Source organism: Parus major, chromosome 9, assembly GCF_001522545.3.
Source record: "Parus major isolate Abel chromosome 9, Parus_major1.1, whole genome shotgun sequence".
Classification (NCBI taxonomy): domain Eukaryota; kingdom Metazoa; phylum Chordata; class Aves; order Passeriformes; family Paridae; genus Parus; species Parus major.
Window position 1 is genome coordinate 14,957,762 of NC_031778.1, and position 27,497 is coordinate 14,985,258.

General features: G+C 44.6%; 1 protein-coding gene across 3 annotated transcripts in view; it reads right to left on the reverse strand.

Annotated features, from left to right (window-relative positions):
* The window catches only part of LPP (LIM domain containing preferred translocation partner in lipoma), a 311,346-nt gene that overhangs the window by 221,324 nt on the left and 62,525 nt on the right, over nt 1–27,497 (reverse strand). For all 3 annotated transcript variants that reach the window (XM_015637754.3, XM_015637755.3, XM_015637753.3), the window contains one exon: nt 17,709–17,773. The gene's annotated coding sequence lies outside the window, so the exon portion shown is untranslated. The remainder of the gene's footprint in view (nt 1–17,708; nt 17,774–27,497) is intronic.

A 27,497-nucleotide genomic window follows, 5' to 3' on the forward strand; every position in this document is an offset into this window, starting at 1 on the left:
ATTCACCTATTTCCTGCTGTGGAACGTCACTAATGTAATCAGAGGAATTAAAGGAAAAAGAAACCTAGTTAGAGCACTGATGAATTATTCCTCAAAGAATATAGTCTGGTAATATTTCATTCTGGCTTTAACAGCTTCAGTCAAACTTCCATGGGATCCTCCAGAAGACCTGACTTGAATTGAAAGTGCACCCTGGTTTGAGTAAGTGGTTGGCCTAGATGACCTCCAGAGGATCCCTTGAGGGATCAAAATCCTTTTTTTTCGTGACTCAGAAACCCCAAACTGCCAGCTGTGACTTCATCGGCACTCAGAAGGGTTTCATGGAATCACAGACTTGCTGAGCTGGAAGGGACCCACGAGGATCATCGAGTCCAACTCCAGGCCCTGCACAGCACCATCCACAAGAGTCACACCAAGTGCCTGAGAGCCTTGTCCAAAGGCTTTTTGAGCTCTGCCAGGCTTGGTGCCATCACCACTTCCCTGGGGAGCCCGGTCAGTGCCCAGCCACCCTCTGGGGAAAGAACTTTTTCCTGATAGCCAACCTGAACCCCCAGGACACAGCTTCAGAGCACTCCCTGGGGTCTGTCACTGTCACCACAGAGATCACTGCCTGCCCCTCCTCATCCCCTCAGAGGAAGCTGTAGCTGCAAAGAGCCCTCCCCTCAGTCTCCTCCAGGCTGAACAGACCAAGTGCCCCCAGCTGCTCCTCAGACAGCCTCCCCTCAAAGCCCTTCACCATGTTCATTGCCCTCCTCTGGACACTCACTAATAGTTTTGTGTCTTTCTTGCATTGTGGTGCCCCAAATCTGTTCACAATATTCAGTGTGAGGCTGCCCCAGTGCAGAGCAGAGCGGGACAATCCCCTTCCTTGCCCGGCTGTGCCTGATGCCCCCAGGACACACTTGGCTCTCCTGGCTGCCAGGGAACAGCTGACCCATGTTCAACTTGCCACTGACTAGAACTCTCAGGTCCCTTTCCATGGCACTGCTCTCTCACCTCTCACTCCCAGTCTGTCCATACATGCAGGGATGCTCCATTCCAGGTGCAGAATCCGACACCTGTTGAACTTCACGTGGCTGCTGACTGCCCCATCCTCTAATTTATCAAGGTCTCTCTCTGCAGTGCTTCCCTGCCTTTGAGAGACTCAACAGCTCCTCTCAGTTTGGAGCAATATACCATATTCCACTTAAGATGTGCCAGCAATATCCTCTACTGGCAATGCAACATTATATTCTTTATTTTCTAGTTGCAATAATTTGCAAATGAACAGAGCTTGTCCCCATTCTTTTAAGTAAATAATCAATACTTAGAAAGTAACTTTTTTCCTAGCTGCATCCACAGTTCATTTCTTTTTCATCAGACCCACATCAGTTTGGGATGCGACTTTCATTGAATACTTTTAAGTCACTACAACTTCTACAGTATTACTGAGACATTACTGAGACAAGTGTGTAGTGGAGATTACAAAGATGTGATGGTAAAGAACAGTCTCTCTGGTACAAATACTCTTGACAAAAGTTAATGTCATCATGAAAATAGCTCATCAGAGAGACAAACCCAATGCCACAATCATTCTTACTCCAAAACGCTGCTTCTGGGACAATTTTGATATCAACCAAGAACCTACCTTTGGGTTTCCCTCTTAGCCCATTTTTCTTGTATCAGCTTCAGTAGTAGTAAAGGTAGAAGGGCACACAAACCATAAAACTTCTTTGCTTTCCCAATATAATTAGGAGTTTTGGGATTAGATGCTGACTATTTGAATTTGGCTGCTGTGGCAAAACATGTGCATAAAAGCTGATGAACGAGATATTCCTTTTACAGCCATGTCACATCCTGGTGTCAGATGACAAACTAGGCTTTAAAATCCCAATAAACTGAACTTGACTTGTCCATGTGAACTGAAACAAAGAGATTGTACGGGCTCCCTGGAGGCAGATAGAACTATCTAATCTAATCTAATCTAACTCTAATGACTGCATTGCAATTTCACCAGAGAGCAAACTGATTCTTGGCCTCTGTGGCATGAGACAATCCTCAGCTACTCCAAACATAATCATATTGGATAAATTATCAATCCAAGGCCTCAGCTACTTGTGGTCACAACAAACCCCAAGGCAATTGTAACAGAGGAGGTAGATCTGCTAGCTTACTCAAATGCAGTTTATTCCTGAACGTAAGGATCTAAGCCAGGAGATATCTCTGAGCCACCCAGATTTTTTCCAATACAGCCTCTTATAAGCCCTGATAACTTGACTTACAAATTGTGAGGATGTTGCTGTACCACAAAGAAAAGTTTGAGATGGATGTTTTAGAAATTTGTATATAAAATAAGAGAGGAAATATGTTAAAAGAGACAGCAAAACCAGGAATGATGCAGAAAGGTTATTCTGGGAGTCTCAGATCATGAGCTCCCTTACACAAATACTATTTTCATGCATACAATTTATTTTCAAGACCTGTCTGCCAAAAAAAGCTGCCTTTATTCCTTCTGTGCTTGTATTCAATGTCTTGCCTATAGCACAGCTCAGTACTTGGCTTCCTACTGAAGTAGGAACTGCCAAGCAACACGGAGCTTATCCATTAAATAAAATTATTAAGGGACTGGATTTCTCAGCTGATGGAGATGTACTGAAATCAGGCATATCAAGAGTCTCACTTAAGTGAAAAGAAAACAGGAGAACAAGAAATGGCAAGGTTAAGGTTGTTGGAACAAACTCAGGTACTTTGGATGCTGATGCTGGCTGTAAACAAGGAGGAATTGTGCAGAACGACCATGCAGCTCAGCTGTGAGATATCAACAAGACCCCAGTGGGACCAAATGGGACCATGGCAGCATATTGACACACAGTTAATTGTATTAGCTTTGCAGAGCAGTGTGTGTGTGGCTCAGCCTGGGGAGAAACAGCAGGGATCTGAGCTCAGTGGGAAGCTGATAGAGTGAACAAGGAAACAGTGCTGAGGTCCTACCCAGCAAGGCTGGCTGGGTCTAGGTGGGCTTTGTATTCATGATGTATTTATGTATTTATGATGGAGTTCCCTGCACTTCACTCCTCTTCTGAAATAGCTGTGATTGCAGAAAGAGTCAGATGTTGCCCCACCTTGGAAGAATACACATCTGCTACTGGCAGTATGAACCACAAGTTATCAAGAGGATTTCTGTGAATGGAAAAGGAGCTGCAGCTCAGAACACAGCACAGCACAGGCCCCACTCCGGAAGGAACCGTGTGTGGATCCATCACCACCATAACCTTCTCTTGACAGCTCATGGAGCTGGCATGTCATCCAGACTTTGACACTGTACTGCCTAAAAATCAAGCAATTAAATCAATTAATGGGCAGGAGCTGTGTCCAGGATCAAAATCTTTAATCCTCGATTCTCTTCCTCCCACCTGATCCACTTAACTTTTCCTCCCTCAGATCCCAAGCCATCCTGGAAGTCACAGCTTCAAGTACAACAAATCCCTGGATTACTTCTTCCTGAGCATTGCACCAACCTATGTCTTGGTAGCTCATTTTATAGCACTTTGCAAATAATATGGGGAAATAGCCTTTTTCCTATGGAAAATCCTGTCTCTTAAAACACAGAAGAGTGATTGCTGCAAGATGACTGGAAATTGATGCTGCAGGGAGATTGCTAATGGAAGCAAGATATTTGAGTGTATGAAAACTGTAAGAAAGGAAGTACACAAAACTCTTTTTATAAACAGTCAGGAAAAAGACTACATTTCTCTTGAGTTTCACGACAACAGGTGACATCATCAACACATGAGCATCCCAATGTCTTCTTGTCTCCTTTCTGTAACACAAAACAAAAATAAAGATTTAAATTGCTTCCTCCTTAAAGAAGCTGAAATCCTGCAGTACTGCCAGGAAAGACAGAGGATCTCTGCAGCCTACCAAGTTCTGCTTTTAGCAGGAGACTAAATTATCACCAGCTCTAGGTAGGGCTTGCTGTGGCTTTGTCCTGGAAAACCTCCAAAATGAAGAAACCCTTGATACTTGGTGACTTGTACTAGTGTTACACTACTTTCCCAATGAAAACGCTTTTCCAACTCTCCAGCTCAATCTCCCAATCCATTATGCATGTTCACAGCGTTTTATTTGGCCATTTGGATGGAATCACTTGGCTGTGACATGTTCAGAAAGCCCCCAGCAGTGGTCACAGGCTGCCATTGGATCACTCCTTTGCCTCCTTTCCATCAGAGACAGAAGCCAAAGCTCTCTCAGCCTCATCTTGTAGGCCATGTGCTCTCAGCCCCTGACTGATTCTTCTCTGGACTCCCTCCACCTCTTCAACATCCCATTTCAACTGGTGGACTAAAGACCGGGTAACAGCCTCAGCAGCAGAGAGGAAAGTTGAGCAATAACCCAGTCTACAGTCCAGGCTCCTCCTGAAGCAGCCCTGTATCCAGTTTGCTTTATTGACAATCAGAGCACACACTGGACTCATATTTGACTGGGTGTTCACTGCCTGCTCTGCATCCTTTTGTCAAGAAATAAAGAATTAAAGGCATATTTTGAAATGGTGTCTATGCCGGAGGAGCTGCACAATGCCATGGCCATGTGGATGGAAGGGTAGGTGACAAGGTGGTGTTAGCTACCCCTATGCTATTTGCAATAAACATGACATAGAGCTCATTAAGAAGACACCTGTTCAAAGAGGTGGGAGGGGTGCTCCTAAAGGACAGGAAAATGGGTGAAGAGGAATATTTAAAAAAAAAGGCAGAACTGATCGTAATATTGTGGAGTGCATGAAGATAAAGCTCTGGTTTAGTATCCATAGGGCCTTAGTTCTGCTCTGAATAGAAACTTGTTACAGGAGACAAGTGCTTGAAACTTGATTTTCAATTCTACTTTGAAACTCATAAAAGCACAATGCACCAGCCCAAGAAACTGCTGCTCTTCCCTTTTAACTCAGTGTCCATTCATTCAAGAACAGTGATATGCAGAGCTCTGGGAGATAATTCCCCAACTGGAGCAAACCACAGTACCAGCAATGAAATTAACCCAGCCAGGCATCCACACTGCCCTTGTGAGTTTGCTAAACAAGCTCATCCTTTTTAAAAGCTGACTCCAGTTGCTCCACCACTATCGCTTTGCTGCCTTCTGTTTTTGACCATCCAAATTAATCATTTGTTCCCCTTTCCAGAAATCAGTAGGAAGTTCTGTTGTGACAAAAGAGTTTTCATACTAGACTGGCCACATCAGTTCCCTAGATGCAGAACAGCTCAAATCTGACAGTCTCCAGGAAAACATTCCAATGCTCTTTTACCTTCACTGCACTTTCTCTGAAAAGACTGGCAGGGGGTGAAGGAAGAGAAGAAATGAATCATGAGCAGAGGGTACTTTTAGAGGGAAGGAAGAACCAAACTTTTAATATATCTAAAGACATTTATATGCTGCTGCATTTTAACCACTGCTGGCAAACACACGTTTTTGAGCTGTGCTAGGGCAGGCAGCTGGGTCCTGCAGCTGGTAAATGCACACACAGCTCCATTTATCAAATGCCCTTCAGTAGTTGCTACCACTATCTCTCAGGTCTGAGGCAAAGCATGTTCCCACACACAACCAAGCGTCTGAAAGGCATTTCAGCATGCCTCTGCTGTGTAATGCACATATTTCTCTTTCAAAGTAACACAGCTGCCAACACCTTAATCATTCCTTGGGGACCTTCAACACATCAGCCCTTAAGTGCTTCATTACCTCCAGCGGCTCCTGCAGAGCTCACATCCCAGGTGAGCTGTACACATCTCCCTGTCAGCTACAGAGAGCAGCCTGAGCTGCAGGAGAGCAGGATCTGTGCAAATCAGGTCTAACAGCCCATCTTCCACCACTCTTTGTTTCCTCAAGTTTGGCCTCGTTTGCTGCAAAATATCTAGGACAAAAGGCAAGGCAGCATCAAGAAACCACATTCGAGACTAAGAGCACTGTGTGTTTCTTTTCATGAGATCTTGTGGAAGAGAAAATGCTTGATCCTCTGCATGGACACTGTAAGGGGCTATGGAGACCAGGCAAATAACCTTCACTGAGGCACCTGAGCTGTGTGTACCTCCCCAAAGCCTTCTTGTTTTTAAGTTAGAAACTGCAGCCTCAAGTCACAAAATACAGTGTTTTGAAATTGTATTGATATGTTCTTGGCACAAAAGAAAAATAAACTGCAAATGCAACCAATACAGAAACTTGAGCTGCCCTTTGTTTCTGCAGGGCTTAAAACACTAAGGGGAAAACCAATGCAACAAATTTCATTGATCCATGGAAAGATGCAGTCTGTTAGGACTGGTACAGAGATACCTATTCTGAAATTAGCTTGAGCATGTGAAGGCATAACCTACCCTTTGAAGCTTCTAGATCACTCTATCAGGTTCCTTGAGATGACACTGCTGAAGACATCATCACAAGTAATCAGATCCAAGTGAATTTCCTTTTTAAAACAAGATATTCCATTTTTTGTGAAGCACCTCCACTAGGGAACGGCTTCACCTGCTCTCCTCATGTTAGTCCCACTGTCTCACCTCTGCAGCTCCCCCACCACTCAGAGCCCTTCCAATTGAAGTTATGATCTAAGGGCTCAAAATAACATAGGAAGGTTAATTAATCATGCAATGAATACAAACTTACGCACATAAGTATGCATAGACATGTGCACATCCCTGAATTTTTGATTTTGCATCATTAGCTCAGGAAACTGGTAGAGGCAAAGAGTAAGGAGAGAAACCAACAGTTGCTCACATGGATCAACACTTCCAGGCTCTCTCTTTTGCAGCTCATCTCACTCATACTTGTGGTTTCAACATGTGATTCACATTAGGCCCCTCTGCTCACCATTTGATGGTTCTGCTAAACAGATGTGAATTTATTTAGTCACAGAGCCTGTTCTTTGCACTGCCTCTTTGTAGAACAGATGGGCTTTTTTTCCCCTGTTCAACAGTGTTCAGATAACAATCATACCCAGTGCACAGGTTTGCTTGGCAATTTCACAGGAAAAGGAACAACATATGAACATAGGCACGTTTTCACAGGAGTTCTTTTCAGCAGCCTGGACACACCACAAGAGGTGATGGCCCTGATGGAGAATGCCAAGCTGCAGCACCAGGAACACCCAGACAAGACCAAGATCCTCAGGGACCAGGCCCAAAAGTTCAAGCAAATGAGCGATGCATGCTGCACCTGGCAGGGTCCAGAAGACACAGCTCCACCACACACCCACCACAAAGCTCTCCTGTGAAAGCCTGAGCGGAGAGTGAGCTGAATGAAGGGTAGAGGCTCCTGCAACATTCATGGGACACGAAAACACGGCATCTCCTGGGACTCTTCAGCCTGGTGAAATAGCCTGGAAAAGCGATCCGCTCCCTGTGTGGGCATTCTTCTTTCTGCACTCAGAGTGCCTTTGGCACTGGATGAAGCAGAACTGCACAAAGGCCCTCTCAGAGCAGAATAAGACTGCCCACATGAGAAGTACGCTCGGAACAGCTATTGCACTTTAAATTCACACCCTGGCTTTGTTTTGCAATGGTTTCCCTGTGCAGAAGGGCCCTGAGCTTCAGATTCAATTCTTCATCATGTTATCAATAGCTGAGCACTGCTCCCATCTGAGGGCAGGATATGGCCTATACAAGAGGCCAAAGCACAGTCGTGGAGGAAAAGGATGAGCTTCCCTTTTACTTTGCACTATCCTGTACAGATGTGCCTCTCTATTGCTTCAGGAACAGAGCACTGATGACTTCACCTTAGCAAACGGCCCTGCTATGTGGGTAAATCATCTCTGCTCTACCACAGAAACCAAGGATGTGTATGCATGGCACAAATGACTGCCATGCCCACACTTGTGCAAATATCTAATCCCTCTCCAAAAGCTGCAGTAGCATCCCTCAGACCCAGCTTTGCTCTCCATGCACTGCCCACCTGTTACAAAGATAACCACAGCTTCTACCAGAATATATTTAGGACACAGGATTAAAGATAATTTTATATATATATATATGTTTATATATATATGTACACATGTATCTTAAATGTAGTTATATTAAAATTTGATTATATGGAGAATGAAACTCCAAATTTCAGAAGGAAAGTAAAAGTGGAATTCTCTGCCTGAAAGGCAGCTGGGACACAGCCATTAACACTCTCCCTGGGGGCTCTACAGCTGAACATTTACAAAAGCAGAAAAATGTGTGGCTTTCTTTTTGGGGGGCATGCATACAATTAAGCAGTATTAAAAAGCTAGTAGGTATTAGGAAGAAAAATATTTTCAATAATAGAAGACTGGGATTGAAAAGGACAGCTGAGTCCTTGCAGGGCAACAGGCACTTCCAGCTACAAAGCACTTTGTGTCTTCTGAGAGTTTTTCCTTTCTTTTTTTCTTGGCAAGCTCTGAGCCACCACAGTAATAATTTTCATTCCTATTAATGACCGTGCCATCCAAATACCCTGTGTATGGACCATACACCAGCACTTCATTCTTTTCTACATCTTAAGGAGAAGCAAAAAAGCAAAACACTGTGAAAGAGACTTTCATAAGCACAAAGCAAATTTATGTGCCCAATTCCCAGAGGCTGGTTGCTTAACCTTCAGTATGAGACTTCAATAACTTTGAGCAGTCAAACAACAACATACTTTCTTTCCTCCATGTGAGAGAAAGGAAATTCCCTCCTGCTTTGTCCCACCTGCTCTGCAGACCTGGTGGGGCAGGTGCTCCTCCTGGGGCAGCACCAGTACCAAGGCAGAACATGGCATCAGGAACAGGGCTCCCCTGCCATCCCTTCAGGAAGTGAGGAAAACCTTTCCAGGCACAAGTCTCCATCTGCATCCCACCTTCCCTGTCACCTCCACCAAGGCACTGAGGACAACATTTAGCCCCTTCTTTACAACATTTTGAGCTCGGAGACAAAGTGTGGTCTGTAAGAAAAAAGAGCACAGGGCCAAAAGGCATCTAAAATTTAAGTATAGATATAGAGATCTCAGTGGAGGGTTAAAACTGAGGGGGAGGAGAGCTGGCAAAGGCTCATGATGGATAGCAGTGAGCTGTTCAGTAGAAAATTAAGAAAACATTTGAATCCCCTCCTAAAAGGGAACAAATAGGACCAACACTTCAACAGAAGGGGATTTTTTGCATCTCTGAATGATAGTGCTTTGCTTTCATGGCCTGCGGCTGCTTGGGAAATTCAAAACTATTTCTCTGAAGAATTCACTTGGACAAGCTTTATGGCTTTGATCAGTTAACTATTTTTTAATGCTAATCCACCCCAGTGATATTTGTCCTCCTTTTCCCCATGTGCACAGAAGCACAGACACAGACAAATACTACACAAAAGCAAACATTAGCCAGATGAACAGTCAGGAACAATGACATCCAGAGCCCATAACCAAACACCAACTCCATTCTGTTTTATTCCTTTCTATTCTAGCAGTGCAAGATCCTTTGGCCCACTATGACCTGCTAATGGAAATTTAGGAATCAAATTTTGGAGCCCAGCAGGTATAATGCAGCAATTTGGCCACAACTACTCTTACTCAAAAAAATTAAATAATTTCCTCTAGAAGTTGGAATAAAACACATATTGAAAGGCCTTATTAGAAACATAACAAACTCCAGCAACTAGCCCAAGTGCTGCCCCATCCTCCAGATTAACAAATAACGGTGAAGAAGCAGTGATTTGCTGACATCTGTGAAGCAAAGATTAAAACAAGCCAAGAGCAGGACTGAAATTACCAGACACCCATTACCTCACTGGAATTGCTCTAAGCTCCCCCACAATCTCAGGTGCAGAATCCAAGTGCCAGGCTAAGCAAAACTCCGTTTACAAGCTCAGCATACAAATCTGTCTTCTTGTTTAGACTAAATGTGCACCCAGAGCACCCTGGCTTTCTAAGCCAGTATTCAATTATCAGTCTTATTGGTTGCACCATTGTGATATCCCATGACATATGCAGAAAAAAAATGACACCACACCAAAAAAGCCCTGAGTAAGAGACAGTCCCTGCTCTGCAGCACCTTTGGTATTCAGGCTGCTATGTGTACTTTGCTTGCTGTCTTTGAGTAACAGATTCAGGCAGTATTTCCTGTGGCAGAGAATTACACAGGCTGATTATTCTCTGTGGAAAAGTGAAGAAATCCTGGAAGCAATTTTCTGTCTCAATTGTTCCCAGAATGCAGGAACAATCTCTTAGCCCTCTTCCTATTTTCTGCTCAATGCCATCCAGGCTCAGCAGGCAGAATCCACCACGATGATGCTGTAGGTCTGGGTCCTGCAAACACTCCCCCAGGTGAAACCTCACAAATCAGCAGCCCAACAGGCTTCAACCAGTGTCAGCCTTGAACATGGCCACAAAGGTTTCAGAGGACAAAGACTGAGATAGGTGAGAAATTTGAAGTAGCTGGGAAATGTTCAATCCTAGGTAGGACCAGGCTTTATCCCAACAGAAAGACACAAATCAAGTGTTCCTGATGCACTCTTCTTAACCTTGTTCTTCTAGAAGTCACTCTCAGGCACATGGTGTGATTCTTGGGGAATCCTGTGCAGAGCCAGGACTTGGACCCACCCTTCCAACTCAGCATATTCTGTAATTCTGTGATAATTCTTAAAAATCAAGGAAAATCAGCTGCACTTGAGAATTGAGCATCACAGGCAAAGCTTCTAAGTAAAAAGAAAATTTGATACCATTTCTCAAACTAAAAATTTCATTATCATGGGGGAAAAATAAAAAAAAAAAAAAGGATAGATATTTCCTACGGGGATAGACCCCCACACTTCTAGACAAAAATCCAAGAGCTGATGGCTTTCCACCAGAGCCTGAAACCATTCCTGTGCAAAACCACTACAAGTGACCCACAAAGCAGGGGAAGAACTGAATACCACATACCAATCTCCACCCTTCTGCATATACTGCAGCAGCAGCAACTTCAGATATGAATTTTTCAACATTTTGGCAACAAGTACTATTCACCCAGGTACATGCCCACACTCAGAATTATTCAATCAGAACCTTATTTTCCACCCAAATGAATTTTGATATAAAATATTCAATTCAGCCTAATCAGTGGGGCTTAAACATCAGTCAAAATATTTTCTTGAATTGACTCCATCAGTGCCAGAGCATGAGAACAACCCCTTCAAATAATCTGCCTAAAGGCAGGTACTGACTTTTCAATTGTGTTATCATTTTTTAATAAAAGTAACATTAAAAATATTATTACTTTTCAGCTGATGCTGCTGAGGGAGGGACCGAAAAGGACTGGGGGCCTGCTGCAGAATTGCACAGTCAATCTTAGTATCACTTCATTTTCAAATGAGGAATTTGGTAGTAAACAACCTTTTCCTTGTACACAAACATTTTTAATTTCATGCCCTGCTAATCATACATCTGTTGGAGCTCCTTTTCTATCCACTGCACTAACGATAATAAAAGAAAAATCATTGCACTAAAAATGTGGTTTGTCTAAAATGAAAATTGAGTAATAATCAATGTTCTTTTGTGAGATGAGGAAACACAGCAGCACTGGCCCGATGGGAGGTGACAAAGACATGGTTTGAAAAGGTATGCCTTCACACTTGCATTGCCAGTGCCCCTTGCTGCTGGCAGCCCCTCTGCACCCCTGTGTTTGTGCAAGAGCCCTTTTGGGACTGGTTCACCCCACAGCTTCTCTCAGGCTTCCTGGTGGTCCACACCAGGCACCACCACCAGCAAAGCCTCTCCTGCTGTCATCACCTCACTCACCAGCACCTCCTTCCCCTGCTTTCTTCTCCTGTTTTTTCCTCCTCTATCAGCAGGATATTAATGTGACAAATGTTACAGCACTGCCCTCAGCTTCCCAAATCTCCTTCCAGCAGGGACACCCAGTGGGCCTCAGCATATCAAACTTCAGATGAGTGCAGTGCCTTTACCTGGGCCTTCCACACACCAGAGCTCGCTGATGCGCTGCTCAAAAATGCACTTAAATATCTGAGCACACCCCATAAACAACTCCTTACCATTTCTTCACTAACATTACTGCAAGTGTTGAGGTTGCTGTTTAATAGACATGCCCAGCTGAAATTCCAAGTTAATCAGGCCCCCAGAAACACCCACAATCAGGAACATCTGATTTGGCCTTAGAAATATTTTTTTTATGTTAAGACATCAGAATGAATTGCCCAGAGAAGCTATGGATGCACCATTCCTGGAAGTGCTCAAAACCATGTCGGACAGGGCTTGGAACAACCTGATCTCATGGAAGGTGTCCCTGCCCCTCACAGGGGAGTTCAGACTAAAGGGTCTTCAAAGTTCCCTTCCAACCCAAACCTTTCTAAGATTTTTTGATTCTAAGATTTACAGTCTTACACTGCCCACACTCCTCTTTTCTGGACTGCTGACACACAGCTTTTGCCTTTTTAGACTCCTCCTATTCCCAGAGCTGTGCTGGGCCAACTCCAACTCAGAAATATTGCACTTGTAAGACCTACGCAATGGTAACTGAGAGCTTTAACAAGCAATAAGAATACATCTGAAGCCTTAGGCAATGTGGCACAAAGACATTCTGGGCAGAGGTACACGACTCTGCTACACCTGGGACTCCTCTCTGGCCTCCAGTGCTCACATTAGCATGCTGAACCCTCTGCTCCTTCCAGAGGCTGTTTTCTAAAGCACAATTATCTACATAAGCTCTCCCTTGTCTTCACTAGAAGTGCAGTTGTTTGACTAATCGGCTTTAAGGAGACTTGTGAGTTAACTAATATCAATTAATTACTCCCATTTTGCAGATAAGCAAACAAAAGAATAAAAAAACAAAAAAAGTGAAGCATTCTGGTCTAAATTAATGGAAGGGAAATTAGAGCCCAAACCCAGTCCTTGACCTGGGTCCAGAGTAATCAAAGGCACTGGGGAGGGGACCTTGGCATCCCCAGCCCTTCAACTCATCGAGGATGCACAGGCAGCATTGAGATATTTATTTCACTTGTGCCCTCATGCTAAAGCTGGAGGGATTAGAAATGCTACAGTACAAGCCAGCTTCTTATTACTCAAGAGACAGTTTTAGCCCAGCTGCCCCAAATGCAGCTACCCCAGAGGCATCAGCACCTCTTCACCATGCTCACAGGGGAGACATGATCCAAACCAGGCTGTACCAAAGACTAGGTGACCATGACCAGCAAGAACACAGGCACTGACACATCCCTTCTGTCCAGAAACAAAAGCATTCAGCTCTGGATTCTTTTGACCTCTAACCAGAGTGCATTCAGTCAAACAACCCTGCCAGAATTAACAGGGAAAAGGGAGGGGAAAGGAATAAAAAAAGACTTTGTCGAGCAAAAGTACTCTTAGACACATTTGATGTAATAGTCATATGATTAACAAACTGTCATATCAAAGTTTTCTGCAAAGTAGGAACACTCTGACAGTTCATATTTTAAAAACTGACATTTTGATTCATTACTGTAAATAGCACTCTGTATTAAATATTGTGACAAGGCATACAGTGTATTTTTGAGCTCTATAACATTTAGGAAGTACTGATTTTTTTTAGCTTCTTTTTTTTTTTTAAGCACGTATAATATCAAAAGCAGTTAAAGCAGAACTCCAAGAAAGCTTCTAGAGGAGAGAATCATGATTTCTGAAATAACCTACTTCTCTGCCGTCATCTCAAGCACTGTTGGGAACTTAGGCCCACAGGAATCTTAATGTACTGTTTGCATAATAAAATAGGGAATTGTTTCACAGAACAAAAGAGCAATAAGGAAAGTGACTACATTAAATAATGTAAAATTACTCACTAGCAAATCATCCTGAAGCTGGCATAAGAGGGAGAGCACTAAAAGGTGCCGAATTACCACTCAGAATATCTGAGTGCCGGTTCATAACCGAGATGAACAATGTAACATCCAAATGACTGCCCAAATGTGCAACTTGCTTATCCCCCGTCTTCAGCCATGTGTTTTTCCCTCTCCTGCAGCCCAGCATGGCCATGCCCATCCCAGACAGAGGCAGCACTGCCTCACCACTGGGGTGGGTAGGAAGGGCTACCAAGGACATCATGGACAGGGGTCCACAGCAGGGTAGCTCCCACTGCAGGGATGCTGTGAGCCACCAGAGCCCACCAGCCAAGACAAATTGCTCCTCTTACAGCTCTCTGCTTATGGATCCCTCTCCCTGGATCACCAGTATCAGGGCAAACAGGACTGGGACCAGAAACAATACCGCCAATATTCTGCATTTCCTGAAAAGCAAACCACTCGGTGGAGAAATTAAAAATAACAGCCCAGGCTAACACAAAGATCTTGCTGAGGAAAACCAGAAGCTGCCTAGATGTTTGCAAGAAGCTCAGGTGTTAAGAGGACTGCAGTCCAGTGCTTTGGAAAGGAAAATGGTTACCATTATCATTGCTTGCAGCCAGCTGCAAGTGGAGCTCTGGGCTCAGTCTCCTGACAGAATGGATACACTGCCATAAACATGAGACCGGAGCCTACCCCAGGACATGATGAGGCTGTCACGCATCCCAAAGATGGATCACAGCACTGTTTCAGCAGAGGCTTGATCCAGCACAGCCTGCCTTTCCCCAGGAGCAGCTACACAGCCCTCACATGCTGGAAATCTTGTGGATGTGTCTGCATGCCAGCAAGTTTGGTAGTAGTAGTGGTCTAGCCAGACATCCAAAACATATTGGCACCACTATAATTTGTCCATTCACCAATATGTTTTCCTAAAAACGCCCATATGCTTTTCCTGCAGCTCCCATATGCTTTTGCAAAGAGAAACAAAAACATTTTGTTAGTCGCGAGCGATTGATCGCCACATATTTCACAGAAGTCAAGTAGAAAAACAAAAACAACAACAAAAAAGCAGTCAGCTGCTTCCCCCTCCTTCTCCTCCTCCTCCTCCCTGTTCACGGAGGGAACTGTGAAGAGCAGGAAAAAATTCAGCCCACAGCAAAATACACACACCGCTCCTTTTTTTTTGCACTGCAAGATATTCTAGGAATTACAGGAGGAATCTTCATTAAAAACAAGCTATCAAGGATCTGGCAGCCAGTGGCATTCCAGCCAGTAATTCAGCATCGGGTGCTCGGTGCTCACTCGAGTCCTCGCCGCAGGCAGCGCAGCCCACAGGAATCCACAGCTCCTGGAGGCACGCTTTAACCAAGCCAGGGGCTGGGAGGACAGGGTGGTAAAGAGGTTACAGCCCTTCCAATTCACAGGACAGCTCATGTCAGGCCAAGTCTATCTCTCTGTGCAGTATAAAGCCCTCTCTCACACGCAGGGCTTCCCAGGGAGGTGCTGCCTTGCCAATGCAAATCCCAAAAAGCAGCGGGCGGGCAGGGGAGCGGGCAGGCTCGGTTCAGCTGGGAGCAGGCATGTGGGTGTACAAGTATGTGTGTGTCAAGGCTGGAGCATGTGGGAACCGTAGCTGTTTAGTTAAAGACTCATTAAGAAACAGCAGACCCAGGGCCAACGTTCAAAGAGGAGCAGCGCAAAACATTTCTCTGGAGAAAGATTAGCGTGTGTTCTTCTTTACACAAATAAAATTAAAGAGAGACTCATAATATAGACAAATCAATTAACTTCTGAAAAGCCAAGGGCACTGCATGCAAGAGCAGACAAGAGGGGAAAGGCTTTGTTACAGGGCCACCAAGGCAGTGCATAGGCTTTCTTCCCTGGAAAATAAAGTCAGCTATTGCTGCATGAAGTTCTGATGTTAGTCCCAGCTGCATCACGCTCATTGTTGCAGGGACACAGCTGCTTCCTTCCCAACACAGCCATGCACATACCTATGTGTCACTATAACCTTATGCACCTAGGGCTGGGGATCATCTGTTGGAGCCAGAGACTGGAAAATACCCGAGGCCAGAGGTTAAAAGACTACAGGAGTGCTTAAAGCAACAGTTCCAGCCTAAAAAGAAAGAGTCTGAAGCTTTCTATATAGGATACCCAGAACAGTACACACCCTTCTATTAAAATAAAACTTTCTGTGATGCAGTCCCATCACAGTTGTACAGTTCTCCAGCTCTACAGTTCACCCACAAATTTAACCAGGCATTCTCCTTGCAAAGCTGGTGTTGTCTTGCAATGATCTAATATCACACTAAACCTAATGAGAGACAGGTCAAGAGCCCAATTTTTCACAGAAATGAAGCTGAAAACCCAGTCAAGAGCAGAGAAATCAATCTCTTGCACAGGACACAGAGTAAAAAACCAATTTGTCAGACACAGCTTGCTTTGGAAGATACATTTTATGATATGTTTTTGTCTTGAGAGGAGTTGTAAGCACCTGAAAATCTGACTTCACCACTCACAGATGCATTGATGTTGTTGCTCAAGTGCTGACTAGAAAGCAAAACTAATACTGTCTCATTCAGTTAACATGAGGACATATTTAGTTAATAGAACAATGGGCATCTTCCTAGATTTCATATTCACAGCAACCCACTGGGATGGTTTATTAAACTTAGTCAGGAAAGCTAGCACAGAAAGAGTGAGACTGGCAGAAGAGCTACCATTAATCTTCCATAGCCCAGCAACTGGGAAGATCAGGCCTTGAACCAGATTCTACGCTCTTGCTATTAATCTCCTGTCCTCTACTTATTAATCCCTGGTCTGTCTTTGTCTGTCAACATTTATTAATGGCCCCAACAGTTTGCAGTAAACAGGATACTGAAATCTCATCTCCAGCTAGACATAATTTATCCACAAAAAAAACCACAACAACAAAAAGCCCCAAACAATCAAAAAAACCCCAAAAAATTAGACTCAAGAGGAGGGTAAAGGCAGAAAGTAGGGATGTATATTGTATCAAAACAGAAGAATGAAAGTGCAATTAAATTCAGTGACACAACAGAGTGAAGATTCACTGTTCCTGCTTTTGGCCTGCCACACAGACATCTCATGGTCCTTAAGTCAGGTAGCATCACAGCAAACAAAGAAGCTCCATTGGTCAAAACCACCAGGGTAGTTGGTCACTCATTCTGCACTTCTCAGCAGGGCTGCACAAGCTGCTTTCTTACCCCTGTTGCCAGGACTTTTCAGCATCTTTCTGTCCCCTGGGGTGGCACAACTGAGAGATACATGAGGACAGACCCACTGCCCTGACACTGGTCCTGTTCTGCAATCTTACCCTTCCTGCAATCAAACCATTATATCATGGGATGGGCACAAAGGACAGATTGTGTCCTACACATAATCCAGCCAGGGACTCCTGCAGTACTTTGGGGTGCTTCATCACGGTGATCCTTAAGTCAAAGCTAAATATCTCCAGTGAATTTGACAGAATTGGCAATTCTAAAGAAGGAATTAATTGGCTACTCACATTAATTTCTATTTGTCCACTGAAACACTGATAGATTCAGCTAACATACAGCCAGCTCTCCATCACCCCACCACCAGCTGGGAACATCTACAGCCTGCAGAGAGTCACGTCATGGATGGGGAACGAGTTCAGGTCCACAATCAGGAAAGCTTTGTTCAAAAAAGAGGTCAAAGCAAAATGACCCCCAGGACCAAACAGTTGCCCCCATGCAACACTCCCAATCTGCAGGAGGGCCTGCATGTTTGCTGCTTCCAAACTTAGACCCAGGAACAGTAAAACCACCTCAAGCCTCCTGGGCAAGCTGGCATCCCACCAGCCCAAGCTTTGCAGAAATGCCCATCAGCTGCTGGAGGACCAAACATGGTACCAAGGTCTTCCCACTGTCCCTAAACTCAGCAGTTGGCAAAAGCCCTGAGAGTTATTGCATTCCTCACCTGGAAGCAAGGCAGCCCTGTCACACACCCAGTCAGATGAACAGACGGGCTCTTCCAAGGGATCTCTGTGGGTGCAAACAGAAAGGTCAGAATCAATGTTTTGCTCATCGTAAAAGCAGAAATTAAATCAAGCTGCCTGTAACACCTCGCCAAGAAAACAGCCCCAAAAGGGCATGTAAGGCCAGCTGCCCTCCTGTACCGAGCAGACCACAGCCTTTTTTCCTCCCCTCTGACAAATCTCATGTATCTGTCCCTGTTTTGACCCATACAGGGGTTTTTCACACTTTGGCAGCACAGATTACATCTGAGCAAGTGTTGGAGTAGCTGAGGTTTATTTGGAAGAGAAGCTACTTGTTTTAAATCACTGCAGAGCTGGTGAAAGGCACTGACGTAAGGGCTGCAGGTAACAAAGTCTCTTTCAAAGCCTGACCAGAAGCCCTTCTGCCTCTCATGCTTAAAGGGCCTCTTCTTCCCAAGCCTCAGCAACCGCTCAAGGCCAAGCGTGAGTCACTCCCACAGCATTGGCTTTGCCATGCGAGCATCAAGGAGCACCAAAGCAGAGATGGGATGCATTAAACACACAGCCATTGTGGAAAAAGAGTCAGGGTGGGACAGCCCAAACCCCATCTCCACTTCCAGCCCTAGTTTCCTTTCTGGGTGCCTCCAAAGACACCCAATTAAAGAGAAAACACAGGGTTTCTTTAAGTTACCACAAGCTTTTTTCAACCAGCAGTCTTTAATACTTCCAGCTTATTGATATCTGAGCTTACTCTGATGTTTTCTATTTCCTTTAATCTCGGTCCTGGTGAAGAAATGAGCAAGTTTTAAAAGTACTAGTGATGATTAGTGAAAGGTCCACTTTGGCATTCCCCAGTTTTCCCAGCCCACCATGCTCCTGGTGTCACCAGGTGACCCCCAGCTGCTCCTAACTGCACCCTCACCTCTATTTTCCTGAGATCAGCCAAGGATCAAAGATTAAAAGATTAGATTAAATTAGATTAAAAAAAAGAAAGGATTAAAGAGAAAGAGAGACACTTCTAGCCAGTTGCATATATTGTTTTTTTAATGAAGCCAGGCTGTAACTCATTAGCCCCACCACCAGCTGCCTTGCTCAGGAGAACCAGGTTTGGCAGGGCAGCAGCTCTGCCCTCCTGGTCTGCGGTGAAGGAAGGGCAGCAGAATTTCAGCAGTTGCTTCAGATCCAAAGTGCAAAAAGCAGAGAAAAATTTGCTGAGAACCTGCCCACACAGACGCTGGATATTCTTTTCATATTTGCCATGACAAAAAATTCACGTTAACATTTTTGCAAGCACTGTAAGCCTGTATCAAGTATCAGCAAAGAGGCAGACAGGTGTCCTGACCACAGAGGAGACAGCATATGCAAACAGTTTGGAATTTATTACTATTATTTTTTAAAGGGAGAAGCAAATCCCAGAGATTTTTCTGTGCATGATACATTTCTGCTCCCTGTTTGATGTTGCTTTCAGACTTCAGACTTCAAATAGCTAACACTAACCTATGGCTCAAGCCTGCTTTAAACAGATGCCCCTTATGTGACCAGAAATGAATGCATGGTGAATCACTTATGCCACACACAGTAGGGGTGATGAGCAGTGGTCCATGTCTCCTGACTGCTGCATGGACACGGATAAGTTGGGGGAAAGGAGATCCCAGCTCTCGCTACCTCAGAGCCAGAAAATTCAGTATGGTGCCTTTGCATCTTTGGAGCTGAGAGCACAAGCTCCAGGTCAACAGCCCAACCACAAGTCAGAGAGAACAACTCAAGCACTGGCATTTTCTGCAAAGTGTGGAGAGAGATACAGAATCTGCATGGGCTGCACTTCCACTCTCTCTTGTCTGCCTTTAGGAGATGCTTAAGAGAACCTGCATTTTGATTAGTAGCCCCAACCAAAGGAATCTGATCTTGACAGTAAGGAAAAGGGAGCAACCCAAAGTTACAGACTTCAGGCTATGTGGGTCCCAGCTCTTCGCTTCTCTGCTGACATTACTGCTTCCAGAAATTAAATCAAAAGCCCACTTAACTACACAGAGGTTGCAATTTGCATCTAAAGCACTGCCTAAGCCTCTGTTGTAATAAACAAACATAGCTCCACTGAAATCCAAGGAGTTATTCTGAGTTTGTCTGGTTACAGATCTGCAGACCCATAAACATTACAGCTCATTCAACCTCCAGCTAAGTATCTTCTAATAGAAGACCATTATCTTTGTCAGATGGATTGGGATAACTTGTTTAAAGCACTCTTGAATAATCATTAGGATCATTGGGGTTTGGTGGTTGTATGTTAAGAATAAACCCCAGCAGCTATTAAACACTGGAACAAGGCATGTTAACAGTACACAAACAGAGCTGGAGTGGAAATATAACTATGGCTTGGGATTTTCATTGGGAAATTGGTAAAATGGAGAGAAGAAAGAAAATGCAAAAACTAAACTGAGGCATACACACTGAGAAATCAACCGTATTATTTGACAGGCAATGAGTGAAAAAGAAACATAGGGAAGAAGGAAGCAAAACCATATAATGCTGTCCTCCTTTTGAGCCTTATTAATATTTTGGGTGTAATGCACAGACAAGACGTTGTGCAGCCAAGGACTGACCTCAGGGTGGACTCCACCCCCTGAAGCCTTCCTCACCTCCTTGTAATAAACCATCCCAGTGGCAAACCTGTGCTGGCTGTGCTCCTCAGGAGCAGAGCAGCACTCCGGACCAGTTTTACAGATCTCTGCCCAGGGATGAACACCATTACAGCCATGCCATGGACACAACATTGTCTTCTTTAAACCATCTCACCAAATGAACTGCTTTCCTCCAGCAAAAGGCCACTCCATCTGCTGCAACCAACCTCCTGTTCAGAAGGCTGCTTTGCCACAGCTTTGCTGATAAAGGAGAATTCAGTTTTGTTTGGGTTTTTCACTTCTCCTGACCGAATTATATTGCCAGGAATCAATTAACAGCCAAGCCTAAGACAGGGAGAAATGGAGAAGTCTTGCTTCACGTTTTACAGAAAATACACAAATATTCCAAGCCCTGCCATGGGATTCAGGTGCCAATTATGAAAGGCCATCAACACCTCACACAAAGTCCCTTTTAGCAGCTCCTCAACCTGCAAGCCTTCTGAAAGGACAGCCCTGACCAGGACAATTCTGGGTCAGCCAGGTACAGGGGCAGCGGGAACATTTGAGTTATTTCCCAATCTGACTTTCATTTTATTCATTTATCACTCAAGCCAGGGAAGTACTCTGATCCACACGTGTCCAGACACAGATCTGAAGCCAGAATGTCAGGTCCTGTGCTAAGAGTGTAAGAAGGGTACTGTGTTGCCAGCCCCCATCTCACAAGCCTTTGGGCTGTAGTGTGGCAGCAGATGGGGGCCACACATCCCCACTGCTCTTCTGGGCTGGCACATCACCACACTTACAGGTATGGCACACACCCACACAAGTGCTGCACTGACCACAGCTCTCTCCTGGCTCAAAAGGAAAAGGGCAGGGAGTAACACAGACACTCCACACACACCCACCATCAGTGTGTGCACAGGGGTGCTGAGAGACAGGCTTATTTAGAGCTCCACAGAGTGCACTCCATCGTAATTCCCTCCTTCTTTTCTAGCCCTGGATGCAGCCTTAAAAATCCATAGCTCCAGACAGCTAGCCCACACACTATTCCAGCTCAGCGGGGAGAGAATGAGCTCAATTTTGCCAGTCAAATTGGAAGGAATAAAAAAAATTTAGTAGTAGTGTTTTGTTAAAATCAAAGAAACACACCCCCATTAAATCAAAGACAAAACAGGAGAAATTATATGGAGAAACAGTCCCTGGTATTGCTTCCATGGCCGAGTTGTTTCCATTTGCAACCAAAGCTTGGGTAGCTCAGGGGCAGGAGAGCCATCACAGTCTGCCAGTGTCATGCAGCGTGGCACTGGCCTCCTGCACCAAAGTGCCACTGAACCCTGGCAGCAGCTCATCTGGGAGAGGGTGTTTGGACACACTGCTCATGGCTCCCCAGCCCTGTCTGCTGAGCTGGATCTGCAGGGACAAACATCTGGGATGACAACCACACACGTTCCTCTTGCACTGCAAATGAGTAGCCACAAGTACACAGGGGCAGCCAGCACATCCAGTGCCCAAGAAGGAAGTGGCTGCCAGCCCCTCACCCAAGCCCCTGCCACATACAGTGGGCACATTTGCTCCGTGCTTGACAAGGACCTTCTTTCCACCAGCCGATGTTGGAGCTTCCCAGAGAGACCAAAGAGAAAGTCAGGCATAGCTCAAATAAGCACCTGGATCTACAAACAACAGATTAAATTCTCAAGCTACAAAACTATGTTTTAGCAAAAGTGCAATTGAACTCCATGTACTTGTTACATTTCTAAATATACTCTGGTTGTCAAGACAACAAAGAGACTGATGGATCTCTAAAGTGTACTGTATCCATTTAATTGTCAGCATTTCAAACTGACTCAAGGAGGGAAAAAAAACTGCTGCGTGATAAGTCTAATTGTCATGGTTACCACTGGCTAACCCCATAATAAAAATATATATATTCTGGCTAAATGTGCCAAGCCATGTGAGGAGCAGATGGGAGACATTCTCATTACTGCAACAGCCTCCACTGGAAAACTAAACTTGAGGAAAGATGTGAGAGACTTTACAGAGATCTCAGACACAACAGACACCGTGGGCTGCATCTTCCCAGTCGTTTGGCAGCAGTTCCTTGGGCTTTTCCGCTGTGCTTATCTGCCCCAAGCGTGTTGGGACAACCCATAGGGCTGGGGTTGCCTCACTTGTGAACATTCTGGTTGGGGAATCTCATCTCTCAGTGAAGAAAGCTTGATATGTGAGTTATTACTCCTTAAAAGCCTCTGATGTGCAACCACCAGGGCTTTGCACTCCCACCCTCATCCCCTTGCTCTCGTCTCTCCTGCTGGCAATACCCACACCCACAGGAATGGCTGTGCCAGGAGGCTGCTTCAGCCTGGATCTTCTGCTCCCACGCTGTTAACAGCTAAACCAAGGGCTATGTCCAGGCTTGGGGATGAGAAAACAAGTGGAAAGAAACAGGCCACTACTGCAAATACACCAGTCTGAGGCTGTGTAAGCGTCAGTGACCCCCAGCCTGCCTGTGCAGCCCATCTGCACAGTGTGACTCAGCAGTGTGAAGAGCTCCACTATTCACATGAGGTCCCTCCTGAAAGGGACACTTTCAAAAAAGAACTCTTAAACATTGGCTTTTGACATGGATCACCTCCAAAATAACATGAGAGTTATCTACCTGGATATACAACGATTGTGGCTTTCCTTCACTGATCAGAGCTCCTGCCCTGCACTCAGTATTCACTTTTCTTTCATTAAACCAAAGTAAAAGTTGCAGGAAAAAAGGCATCAGTATCATCCAGGTCTAAGAACCAATGGAAAACAATTTACATTCACCTGGTGAGCACTGACTTAAGATTAGGACTCAATAAGCATTGTGGGTCCCTTCCAAATCAAAATCTTCTGTGATTCTGTGATTTCAGTGAAAGGGGAGGTTTCCAATTAGTCTGAAGCTTACCCAACATTTTTGACAGAAGCCATCTCAAAGTTGAATCATCCTTAAAATCTCCCCCAAACTGTTGCACTCCTTCACACAGATAAAAACTCTGCATCTCTGCTGTCAGACACTTTCAGGGAAACCATAAGGTGTTGCCTAAAACCATCTCCGAGAGAGCCACAGAGTAAAATCTGGTTGGAAAACACTGCTTAAGAGAAACACCACTTTCCAGGCGCCTCAAGCAACACATCTGAGTTCGTGATATTTTCCCTGGAGCTTGCCCCTGCTCATTACCAAGATGAACAATTTCTGAATTCCAAATATGAGATTCTCGGTGATGTAAAATGAACTTTTGTGCCTACCAATAGTCACTGTGTGTTTCACCTCTTGTGCTGCTTCACAGAGTGGTCTGTGCATGGAGATGGGCCGTGAATGTCAGAACAGAAGTAGCACAGAATAGTCATCTCTGGGGCTTGTGTGAGAATTATTTCAAACAGTACTTAAATTAGGAGATTAAAATGAGTCTTGGGCACCAAAAAATCTATGGTCAAATGAAAGTCAAATGGACCTAGAGGCAACTGTTTTTTTACAAGTATTTGGGTGCACCCAAACCAATGCAGCATCAGCATTTTATCCCTAGATAATTTCAAAACTAATAATTACCCATAAGGACCTTTAACGAGATTGCAGTTCTGAAAGCTGCATCCAGGTCTCAACTGAGCTGAAATTCCAAACAACCAAAAACCATGCTTCTATTTCAATACCATGCAGGTGCAGGAACCTCAGTTTGGTTTTCTTGTTACTGAAAGTGCTCGCCTAAGGCTCCATGTTAAGGCTTTGGGACAACTGTTACATTCTCTACCAATAAAATATGTGCTCTCTGGAGCAAACTCCAAAGGATGATTCCTTTGCTTTGGCACAAACGGACTCATTTGGTTTAGATAAAAGGATGTTCCCTTGCATCATTTTCATTTGATTTTTTTTTTTTTTTTTGGTTAAGATAGAGAAACAGTTAATTCTGCTAAATGAGTTCTCTGTTGCCATGACTTCAGTGCAGACAAACACAAAGCCATCAAGCTCCTTTTCCTTGGGCACTGTTTTTTTTAAACAGGTATTTGATCATTTTGATTCTCTTGCTTCTTTTCTCAACATCTGGATTCCCAGCAATATCCTGCAGTCAGACAGATACATAATGGCTATAGCTACTCAGTAAATTACAGAGATATTCCTGCACATACTTATCCCCTCACGGCTCTCATCCCCACACTTCTGCCAGCCAATGCACCCTCTGTGACTCCTCAAGCAGAGCAGCACTGCCTGCAACAGCAGGCAGCAAATCTGTCCAAATGAAACCCTAAATTTATGGGATTAGACCCTGAAAATTGTAAGTCCCATACTCCCACCAAGGGCCAGCCGGCAGCTGCCTGCTCACCATCAAGCCAGGCTGTTGCCCAGGATTTTGCCCCAGTCCAAACCCAGCAGCCTGAAGTCCTTCCCACTGCCTCAGTTTCTCCAGTGGATGGAAAAGACTGTGCATGCATCATCTGCCTCCATGGGGTGTTACAACACTGGCTAAGTTAATATTCATGGAGTACCTTGGGGATTAAGAGTATTATAGACTTTACTGAGGGAGAGAGCTTTTTCTTTTTTAATGTTTGCACTGAATAGACAGACTAAGTAGAAACAGCATTTGTAGCCTACAGCCATTATCCTAGTAAGTGGCTTATTACAGCATGCAGCCTACCAGCTCACCTCCAACCAGTCTCGCTTAAACGCATGTAGGTGGAAGTGCTGCTCATTCCAAAGAACTTTCTTTTTCGCTGTCTCTGTCTGATGGAGACTCTGGATAGCTGGGCTCACAAGACAGGGCTTAGGATATAAATATTTCAGTATGAGCTTGTTGTTCAGTACCTATTTACGGCAATCACAGAACAATTAATTACCTCCCATCTAAGACTAATTCCCGTCTCTCCCAAAAAGACTGAAGGGGGGTGAGTTTTGTCCCAAGACTTTCAATTTCCTGATGAGTCACAGCAGACACACTACAATAAGCTCAATACTTCAATCAGACTGTTTCTTATCCAGATATATTCAATACATTACTAAGATGTGGAGTGTGCTATTTTAAGGGCTGATTTCAGGCATTGTATGCATAATGCTTTCTCATCTGAACATGAGCTTTCTCCTGGATGAGACAGATGTACATCCTACACCACCATCCCTTCTGTCCCAGCCCCCCCCCCAACAAATCCTATAGGTAAATAAACAAGTGCAAAAGCAGAAAGTAAAGAATTGCACATTTGGTGCACTGATTTCTACAACACACAGCCCTCTCTCCCACTTCGCTAGTGCATTCCCTGCCCTTTGGCAATGAAATAACTTAAGTGACAGCAGAAGTCAACAAGAAGAAAACATTCACAGGCTGCACGGGTTGCAACAAGTCCACAGCATCTTGCTTTCTTCATTCTAGGGCCAAGAATCATACATTTCTTGTTCTGCCCCGAGGAGCAGCTCTGCATCCCTGTACGAATCCTCAGTTGTCCCCAGTTCCCACGCCACCCACTCGCAAGCTCCTAGGCTCCATCAGGCAGGCAGGAGACATTCTGCCCAACCTCCAGCAACACAGGTTATGGGGATCAGCAGGTGCCCTGTGGTCCTCATTACTTACTTAATTTAGCAGACTTAGATATAATTTATTGTGTCAATTGAGCAAGTGTTCCCAGCTGGGTCATTTGAGCCTATAACAGGTTACACTCCGCCTCAGCCTGACCACAGCCAGCTGAGGAAACTGCCTCATCCAAGCAGACTGTGAAGAGCAGAGCTGTGGTCACATCTCCCTGGACCATGTGCATAGCTAGCTTCTCACAAGCAATGCAGTTCAAAGCTCCCAGACACCACTAGCTGCCTAAAAAATGTGTGGCTATGATGACAAATAGGTTAAAGAACAGAATGTTTGAGTGACAGACTGGGTACAGGTGACAGACAGCTGTGCTGTTGATTGTAGAGTTGTTGCTGTGCCATCAAGGACATCAGCTGCTCTAAGAGCAGCCACAGCACAGACACCACCTCAAGACTACCCCTGTACTAACTGCTAACAGCAGCTTTCCCCCTGGCACAACTGGACTGTGCAAGCAGTTTCTGCACAAACAGCAGCAGTGCCAGTTTCTGCCAAGCCCATGCTAATTGCAAGTGATTCCAGCTCAAACGCTCTTAAGTCAGAAAGCATTTAGGTGACGTGTAACCCAGGTCTCACATTTGTCTCACCTGCTCTCCTCTGGTGAGTGAACCTACCATCAGCTATGAAGATCTATCACAATCTTTTTTCCTCCTTGGAAAAAATTTTCTCAGAAATTCCTGTTTTATGCCAACAAAAGCGCAGAACATTTTTGATCCTCGCAATGCCCTCAGCCTGTTGGTGTAACTGAATTGTCACAGCAGCACAGAGGACGTGGTCACCACTATTCCATTCAAGGCAGCAGATTCTCCAAGGCTCAGCAGCTACTCAGGTGCTACTTTAAAAGTGTCAGTATCTCCTCATTTATCTCAAAACATGAGAGCACCTTAGGCATTCAAATATTCAATTCAATTCAAACGTTCAAATAGTTTCACAAACTCTGAAAATGAAAAGGGAGACTGGGGAAGGATCATTTCACCTGCCCAAGCCCAGCTTGGAAGGACCAAGAAAATAAATAGACTGAGCTGTGTTTTAAGTTTAAAACATGGCAAATATCCTCTTGAGTAGGCTCAGGTCACTTTAACTAAGGTGAGAATATTCACATATATTTTATTGATTTCCATTAAAAAAACTATTTTCTCAGTCTGGGTGCCTACTAGACAGGCACCAGGCTCCTCAAGATCTACAGTGACATTCACTTTGAGCTGCAGGTGACAGAGCAACACAACCCTCAATACACACCAGACCCCAGCTCTCAGCATCTCTTCTCTCCATTTTTTGAGTACCTGTGGTAAAGCTCCTTGAGGAAGTTTGCACCAGGCAATCCAGTTCTAACCACACCAGAAATATCTGCTACACTGTGCAGTTTTCCTCTCCCATGGACAGCAACCAGCTCCCTTGGAAAAAGGATCAGGGACCATGAGCTGATGGCTTTGGCCATGCTGCAGAAGGTGCCTGTGGAGTCACTGTCCCAAAACTAATGCCAGTAACTTTCTTAAAACTAGTGTTATGAATAAAGAGAAAATACAGGACCACAAAAAAAAAAAAAAAAAAAAAAGAAGAA